Source organism: Bos mutus, chromosome 2, assembly GCF_027580195.1.
Source record: "Bos mutus isolate GX-2022 chromosome 2, NWIPB_WYAK_1.1, whole genome shotgun sequence".
Classification (NCBI taxonomy): domain Eukaryota; kingdom Metazoa; phylum Chordata; class Mammalia; order Artiodactyla; family Bovidae; genus Bos; species Bos mutus.
In genome coordinates, this window is record NC_091618.1 from 29,231,470 (window position 1) to 29,239,258 (window position 7,789).

Here is a 7,789-nt window from a genome sequence, read left to right on the forward strand (position 1 = left end):
GGAGAAGATAATGGCAACCTACGCCAGTATTACGGCCTGGAAAATCCCACTGACAGAGGAGCCTGGCAGGCTACAGTCCATAGGGTCTCAATGAGTTGGACATGACTGAGCGGTTAAGCACACCAGGAACCAGGCCTCCTCCAAGAAATGGCTGATTCTAGGACTAGGGCAGGAAATACACAAAATGAGCTGGAAGCACCTGGCAGTGCCAGAAAGAAAGTGTTACCAGAACAAAGCAAAACAACAGACTGGTGGGAAGATGTAACAGGAGCTAACTGAAAGAACTCCCAATGCCCAAAGTTGGAACAATTTGAGCAATAAAATTAAAGTAACAGTGCTTTTATAACCCAAAGTATAAAACAAATATCCATGAGTCACTGGTATAAATAAATGGTTGAGGACTCCCCTGGTGGCTCAATGGTAAAGAATCTGCCTACCAATGCAGGAGACATGGGTTTGATCCTTGGTCCAGGAAGATCCCACATGCCGCAGAGCAACTAAGGCCTTGTGCCACAACTGCTGAGCCCGTGTGCTCTAGAGCCCATGCCCTGCAACGAGAAGCCACCGCAATGGGAAACCCACTCACTGCAACTAGAGAACGTCTGCATGCAGCAGTGAAGAACCAGTGAAGCCAAAAATAAATAAAATTTTAAAATAAATAAATGGTTGAATGTATTCACAAATGTGATAAAGAGCCAAATCTCCTATGCAGAAAAATTAAAAGAAAAAATGTAGATATTCAGCCCTAAAGGTGGGGAAGAATAACCCACATTCCTTGAGTTTGGGCTGTGCAGAGTGACTTATTTTCAGAGTACAGTATGAAAAGGGGGGTAGCGTAAGGCAAAAGTAGTAACAGTAGAAAAATCTGACAAACATCACTTCAGCCAGGTGATCAAGGTCAACATCATGTAGATAGTATATGCCCTTGATAGATGATGAAAATGGCATTTTGCTTTTGATTTTCCTCCCCAAAACTCGTAACTCCAATCTAGTCGTGAGAAACATCAGGCAAATTCCAATAGAAGAGCATCCTGCAAAATGCCTGACCAGTACTTCTCAAAATTGTCAAGGTTATCAAAAATGAGATATTTCTAAAGAAACTCTTATAGCCAGAGGAGCTCAAGGAAACAACTAAATGATGTGTAATGAGATCCTGGAACAGAAAAAGGACACTAAGTAACAATTAAGGAACTCTGAATAAAATGCAGGTTTTTAGCTGATAATACAGTTCACCCTTAAACAATGTTTGAACCACATGAATTCACTTATTCGTGAATCTTTTTCAGTAAATACATACTACAGTACTAGATAATACACAGTTGGTTGAACCCTCAGGTATGGAGGGCTGACTATAAAATTATACTCAGATTTTCAACTTTGTGGGGGTAATGGCCCCCCAAGCCCCAAGTTTTTCAAGAGTCGACTGTGTATCAATGTTGATTCCACTAATTGTAACAAATATATCAAAATAATGTAAGATGCTAATAATAGGGGAAATTGTGTATAGATAGAGGCAAGGCATAATATATGAACTCTTTGTACTATCTGCTCAATTTTTCTGTAAATCTAAAACTGTTCTAAAATATAAAGTCTTTATATATAATTCTAAAAAAAAACCCCAAAACCTAGCAATAGAAATTTGCCTCATCCACCTTAACCGAATCATAGATGTAACTTCACCAATAATGGGAATAAGTTATATCATCAGCCTCCAGATACATTGTACTATGAGGACACATCATCACTTACATAGTGTTTCTACCAAAAATGTATAACCAGCATCAAATCACACATACAGAAAATCAGATACACCCAAACATCAGATTTACACAAACTACAAAGAAATATCAGACACACTCAAAATATCAATCACGATCATAAAATTAAGGAAGGAATGAGGAATGGTTCTAGATTTGAGGCAAAAGAGATCTCATAACCAAACACAAAGCATGATCTTGGGTTAGAACCTAGACCAGGAGAAAAACAGGTATAAAGAAAACTACAGGCCAATATCACTGATGAACATAGATGCAAAAATCCTAAACAAAATTCTAGCAATCAGAATCCAACAACACATTAAAAAGATCATACACCATGACCAAGTGGGCTTTATCCTAGGGATGCAAGGATTCTTCAATATCCGCAAATCAATCAATGTAATACACCACATTAACAAATTGAAAAACAAAAACCATATGATTATCTCAATAGATGCAGAGAAAGCCTTTGACAAAATTCAACACCCATTTATGATAAAAACTCTCCAGAAAGCAGGAATAGAAGGAACATACCTCAACATAATAAAAGCTATATATGACAAACCCACAGCAAACATTATCCTCAATGGTGAAAAATTGAAAGCATTTCCTCTAAAGTCAGGAACAAGACAAGGGTGCCCACTTTCACCACTACTATTCAACATAGTTTTGGAAGTTTTGGCCACAGCAATCAGAGCAGAAAAAGAAATAAAAGGAATCAAAATTGAAAAAGAAGAAGTAAAACTCTCACTATTTGCAGATGACATGATCCTCTACATATAAAACCCTAAAGACTCCACCAGAAAATTACTAGAACTAATCAATGATTATAGTAAAGTTGCAGGATATAAAATCAACACACAGAAATCCCTTGCATTTCTATACACTAATAATGAGAAAACAGAAAGAGAAATTAAGGAAACAATTCCATTCACCATTGCAACGAAAAAGAATAAAATACTTAGGAATATATCTACCTAAAGAAACTAAAGACCTATATATAGAAAACTATAAAACACTGGTGAAAGAAATCAAAGAGGACACTAATAGATGGGGAAATATACCATGTTCATGGATTGGAAGAATCAATATAGTGAAAATGAGTATACTACCCAAAGCAATTTATAGATTCAATGCAATCCCTATCAAGCTACCAACAGTATTCTTCACAGAGCTAGAACAAATAATTTCACAATTTGTATGGAAATACAAAAAACCTCGAATAGCCAAAGCGATCTTGAGAAAGAAAAATGGAACTGGAGGAATCAACCTACCTGACTTCAGGCTCTACTACAAAGCCACAGTTATCAAGACAGTATGGTACTGGCACAAAGACAGAAATATAGATCAATGGAACAAAATAGAAAGCCGAGAGATAAATCCACGCACATATGGACACCTTATCTTTGACAAAGGAGGCAAGAATATACAATGGATTAAAGACAATCTCTTTAACAAGTGGTGCTGGGAAATCTGGTCAACCACTTGTAAAAGAATGAAACTAGAACACTTTCTAACACCATATACAAAAATAAACTCAAAATGGATTAAAGATCTCAACGTAAGACCAGAAACTATAAAACTCCTAGAGGAGAACATAGGCAAAACACTCTCTGACATACATCACAGCAGGATCTTCTATGACCCACCTCCCAGAATATTGGAAATAAAAGCAAAAATAAACAAATGGGACCTAATTAAACTTAAAAGCTTCTGCACATCAAAGGAAACTATAAGCAAGGTGAAAAGACAGCCTTCAGAATGGGAGAAAATAATAGCAAATGAAGCAACCGACAAACAACTAATCTCAAAAATATACAAGCAACTCCTACAGCTCAACTCCAGAAAAATAAATGACCCAATCAAAAAATGGGCCAAAGATCTAAATAGACATTTCTCCAAAGAAGACATACAGATGGCTAACAAACACATGAAAAGATGCTCAACATCACTCATTATCAGAGAAATGCAAATCAAAACCACTATGAGGTACCATTTCACACCAGTCAGAATGGCTGCGATCCAAAAGTCTACAAATAATAAATGCTGGAGAGGGTGTGGAGAAAAGGGAACCCTCGTACACTGTTGGTGGGAATGCAAACTAGTACAGCCACTATGGAGAACAGTGTGGAGATTCCTTAAAAAACTGGAAATAGAACTGCCTTATGATCCAGCAATCCCACTGCTGGGCATACACACTGAGGAAACCAGAAGGGAAAGAGACATGTGTACCCCAATGTTCATCACAGCACTGTTTATAATAGCCAGGACATGGAAGCAACCTAGATGTCCATCCGCAGATGAATGGATAAGAAAGCTGTGGTACATATACACAACGGAGTATTACTCAGCCATTAAAAAGAATACATTTGAATCAGTTCTAATGAGGTGGATGAAACTGGAGCCTATTATACACAGTGAAGTAAGCCAGAAGGAAAAACACCAATACAGTATACTAACACATATATATGGAATTTAGAAAGGTGGTAACGATAACCCTGTATACGAGACAGCAAAAGAGACACTGATGTATAGAACAGTCTTATGGACTCTGTGGGAGAGGGAGAGGGTGGGAAGATTTGGGAAAATGGCATTGAAACATGTGAAATGTCATGTATGAAACGAGATGCCAGTCCAGGTTCAATGCACGATGCTGGATGCTTGGGGCTGGTGCACTGAGACGACCCAGAGGGATGGTATGGGGAGGGAGGAGGGAGGAGGGTTCAGGATGGGGAACACATGTAAAAAAATAAATAAATAAATAAATAAAATTAAAAAAAAAGAACATTATTGGAACAACTGGGATATGATGGCTGTAGGTTAAATAGTATTATATCAATGTTGAATTTCTTATACTGTGATTATATAAGTAAATATCCTTGATCTTAAGAAATACAAGTCTTGGGGGGCTGCACTGCATGGCATGCAGGGAAGTTCCCCAACCAGGGATCAAGCCTGTGCTCCCTGCACTGGAACTGCAGAGTCTTAACCCCTGGGCTGCCAGGGAAGTCCCCGAAATGCAAGTTTTCTAACAGTAAAAGAGCATGGTATTTACAGCTTAGCCTCATATGGTTCAGAAAAATATGATAAAACCAATTGTGGCAAAATGTTAAGAATTCGTGAATCTGGGTGAAGGGTGTATGGGAATTCTTCACACTGTCCTTATTATTTCCAAAAAATAATTTAAAACTATAGCAATAAAGAAGGCTGAGCACCAAAGAATTGATGTTTTTGAATTGTGGTGCTGGAGAAGACTCTTGAGAGTCCCTTGGACAGCAAAGAGATCAAACCAGTCAATCCTAAAGGAAATCAACTCTGAATATTCCCTGGAAGGACTGATGTTGAAGGTGAAACTCCAATACTTTGGCTACCTGATGTGACGAGCTGACTCACTGGAAAAGGTCCTGATGCTGGGAAAGATTGAAGGCAGGAGAGGAAGGGGGTGACAAAGGATGAGATGGTCAGATGGTATCACCAACTCAATGGACATGAATTTGAGCAAACTCTGGGAGATAGTGAAGGACAGGTAAGCCTGGTGTGCTTCGTGGGGTCACAAAGAATCAGACACGACTCAGCGACCCAATGACAACAGATAGCAGTAACAAAATTTAAAATGGAACAGGTAGAACCAGTGTGACAAAATGTTGATGGTGGCTGAATTTGTGAGATCAGGACATGGGTGTTTCACCTGCCATTCTACTTTTTTGTGTTTGAAAACTTTAGTCTCCTTCTCCCCTCCCCAAAAGTTTAAATACATACACCCTTGTATGCATGTATGCTCAGTTGCTTCAGTCATGTCAGACTCTTTGTGACCCTATGGACATAGCCCACAAGGCTCCTCTGTCCATGGGATTCTCCAGGTAAGAATACTGGAGTGGGTTGCCATTTCCTTCATGTATGCATGTAAAAGAAGCACAAATCCTCAAGCCTTCCAGACATTCTCTAAATTCCAGGCACCACTCGGACTTCACCCCAAATCCCCTCAGCACTGTGATAACTGCTGGGTGTAAAACTGTTTACATATTTCTAATCCTCTAGATTATAAACTCACAGGGATGGGAACATATTTTCTTATTATGCTTCCTCTAAACTGATTGTTGTTTGATGCAATACACAGCCTAGAAAGTTTTGATGTAAATGTGATTTCTCTACATTAAATTGTTTATGTATCAGATAAGCAAGATATTTCAAGCTAGTATTTAACAAATTATTTGGAAAAGACAATTCTTTTACAAGGTAATTTCCCCTTTGTTTATCTTTTAGGAAAAAAATATCCAGATTTAAAGACACAATATTGTTTACATATTTGTCTTAATGTAGACAGGTCTTAGGGAAGTACTATGGTTTTGATAAAACCAAAAACCCAGAAGTTTTAATTTGTTAGAGATAAAAGTACTCAAAGTATTCATGGATAGCATTATATGTTGTCCAGGATTTGTTTTAAAATACTCAAGTAATACAAGGATAAGGTAGCTAGTGAAGTGTTGATGGCATTCACTGAACTAATCTTTTTGTGTGTACCTTTGAAAGTTTCCAACTAATAGACATAATATGTTCAAAATTAAACTCGAGTTTCCCTACCCATTACCACTCCACTAATGGCCTTCCCCATTTCAGTTAACAGGAATTCCATCCTTCCAACTTTTCAGGCCAAAAAGTCATTCTTGACTGCTTTCTTTTGTTACATTCTCACATCCAATCAGTCCAGAAAACTTATTTTCTCCATGTTCATAATATATTCAAAATCTGGCTACTTTTTACCATTCCATTGGCACCACCCCAGTCCAGGACACCATTATCTCGCATGAGGAGTATTACAAAGCCTCCTAAATACTCCCCCTACTTCCCATCCTCCCCATTCCCCTGTCCATTCACAACACCAGAATGAAGGGCAATCTTCTAGAACATAAGGTAGATCTTAGAACTCCTCTGATCAAACTCTCTAATAGATCCCTGCTCTGTGTAAAGTAGGTCTGCAAGGCCTCCATCTGGTCCCCATTACCTTCCTGTCCTCATCTCCTACGATTCTCCCCCTCCTACACATCTTTCATCCAACATGGCTTCCTCGCAGCTCCTCCAGCACTCCAGGCATGCTTCCATCTCAGGGCCTTTGAAGACCGTTCTCCCTGCACAGTCGTTCCCGAGAGAGCTGTACTGCTTCGTTCAAATGTTTTTATTCAAACGTCACCTTCTAAGAAAGGCCTACCCCGGCTATCCAACTCAGCTCTCCTCATCCCCTTCTTCCTGCTTTACTTTTCTCTGGAGCTTTTATCACATTCCTACATACTAAACAATTCACTTATTTTAATAAGCTCTCTATCTCCCTGACCAGAATAGAAAGTCTCTGACAAACAAGCACTGCTTTACCTCCAATGCCAAGAGTAGTATCTGGCATATAGAAAGGACTCAATAAATATATGTTGTAGAAAACAGACTGGTGGTCGCCAAGTGGGGAGGGGCATGAGACAGGGTTGGATTGGGAGTTTGGGTTTAACAGATGCAAACTGTATATACAGAATGGATAAACAAAAAGGTCTCACTATATAGCACAGTCAACTATCTTCAATATCCTGTGATAAACCATAATGGAAAAGAATATGAAAAAGTGTTGTTCAGTCGTCTCCAACTCTTTGTGACCCCATGGACTGCAGCATGCCAAACTTCCTGGTCCTTCACTATCTCCTGGAGTTTGCTCAAACTCGTATCCATTGAGTCAGTGATGCCATCCAACCATCTCAAACTCAGTTGCCCCCTTCTCCCCCTGCCCTCAATCTTTCCCAGCAAAAGAATATATATATATATAACTGAGTCACTTTGCTATACAGCAGTAATTAACACAGCATGGTAATTCAACTATATTTCAATAAAAAAATAAATTTAGGGAATTCCCTGGTGGTCCAGTGGTTAAGAATCCACCTTCCAATGCAAAGAACATGAATTCAGTCCCTGGTTGGGGAACTGGGACCCCACATGCATTGGGGCAACTGAGCTGGCTCACTCCAACTACTGAGCCCACACGCCCCACAACTAGA